General features: G+C 42.7%; 1 long non-coding RNA gene across 1 annotated transcript; it reads left to right on the top strand.

The window, feature by feature from the left end:
- Positions 1 to 377: 377 nt before the first annotated feature.
- LOC108410461 lies at positions 378 to 1,902 on the top strand. The gene is made up of 4 exons (XR_005130771.1): positions 378 to 592; positions 863 to 973; positions 1,415 to 1,562; positions 1,798 to 1,902. It is a non-coding gene; the product is annotated as an uncharacterized LOC108410461 (long non-coding RNA).

Below are 1,902 nucleotides of genomic sequence, written 5' to 3'. Positions count from 1 at the left end.
GTATTGTGGTTTGATGAGCCAGTTTTTCAGCTTGTTTAAGGAAATCGTGCATGATGTGCTCTCCAGACTAAAAAAGAAAGGAACCAACCAGGCCAGGGTCCGATATGGGTCTATCGTAATTGCAAAAGCAGGCAGGCCTCAATACACAAGCAAGCAGACACAGTGCAGTCAAATAAAAAAGCAAGGAACAAGCCTTATCTGAACTAGCTGCCATACCAGCAAGATAAGTTATAATTGATATGGATGCTGTCTGCTGTCAAGACCTCGAGGTTGCTCATTTTACGTAACACAAAACAGGAACGTACAAACACTTTTATTGGAGCATTTTAGCCACAGGGTTCACAACAGCCTGAGGAAGACAATGATACACTTGAAACACTTGAGGAGTGAGAAAAGACAAGACACATTAAAGGGTGAATCAGAGTTATGGGAGTTTCTGAAAAGCCTCCAGGAAGCCACGCCCCCAAAAATAAATGCATATCTGATCCAGCCCTGCTTTCATCACATTTCATCACATCAAACTCCACCAACAATACGCCAACAATGAGGCTGCAAGTCCCCCTGCTGCTCATCTGCGTGCTTTTCCCAAAAGGTATGGAACTTAACTCGCAGTACAGTAAGAAAACCTTTAGATGCATTCAATTCATTTTAATAAATGTTGTTTTAATCTGTTTGGCCTCTGCAATGTATAATTATCTACGTGATTCGTTTGAGCATTTCAGTGAATGTTGCTTGAATGCCTATTTCTAATACTAAAAGTTTGGTATAACCTGGAAAACCAGTGAGCAGGAATTCACACTGGAAGTTCATCAACTTTGTGTCCTGAATGTACTGACTCTGTTCTTCATGCTCCGTTCTCCAGCGCAGACCCTGAAATGCTATCAGTGTTTACCTGGGTCGTCTGGAAAATGCACAACTACCCAGACAGACTGTCCAGAGCAGTGTGCCAGCATGACCACTGCTGTGTACATCGGTAAGAATGACCTTCATATCGCATATGTGTCATATTTACTATCATGAAATATAATTTATTCATTAATTCATTAATGGGCCAAGCCCAAAATGGCACATCAAGCCTTTAATGGGCTTTAACGTATACACGTAACAACACTTAGTTAAAGTGAATGAATATGGGGAAGCTTTTCCCGTTTGATGTCTTTCAATGCGTAACTCTGTGAGGTCATTTTCTTGAGGGAGTGGAAGTATCGTTCCACTCAGCACTGACGGCTTCAAACCGCGGACAAACACGGCGGAGCTGGCTCGTGTTTAAAATGAGGCTGAATATCTTCCACAGGGTCTAACTCTGGACTCTGATCAGCCCCAAACCACCAGTACAAACCATTAGTGTTTTGAACTTGGCCGATTTCTTTGCACAGCTCTGTAATTACATTACAGTATGTGCTGTGTTCACTAGGTGGTGTAAACACGGGAGATGTTAATGTGAAGAACTGTTCAGCAGCTGGGCAGTGTGTCTCCGGGAGCCGCAACATGGGAATTTTGAAAATGACTGTCAACTCCAAATTTCTGCAGCACTGATCTGTGCAACACCAACAAACCACCAGGTAAAGCCAAACACTCTGAATACTGTACAAAAGACGCTGTTTGTGAAGGTTCTCTCTTATTCTGTCTCATTCAAACTGCCCATTTCAGCTAAAGCTGATCTAAATGATTGGTAGTGCTTCATTTTCAGGAGGTTGATGTGATGTCCTGTATGCAGTAACTCTGGGTTTAGTGTCTTTTGTGTTGTAATACAGTGAACCTCAGAAAAGACGATGCTCAACCCGTATCTTTCTAAAGCTTTGCCAAAAGGGTCTCCAAATGGGAAGAAGTGTTACGCCTGCATTGATGACGACTGCTCAAGAACTGTGAGCTGTGAGGGAGATGAGGATCAATGCGTCAGCA

The sequence above is a fragment of the Pygocentrus nattereri genome, chromosome 9 (genome assembly GCF_015220715.1).
Source record: "Pygocentrus nattereri isolate fPygNat1 chromosome 9, fPygNat1.pri, whole genome shotgun sequence".
Classification (NCBI taxonomy): domain Eukaryota; kingdom Metazoa; phylum Chordata; class Actinopteri; order Characiformes; family Serrasalmidae; genus Pygocentrus; species Pygocentrus nattereri.
Note: the sequence above shows the minus strand (reverse complement) of the source record. Positions and strands in the feature narration are given on the sequence as shown.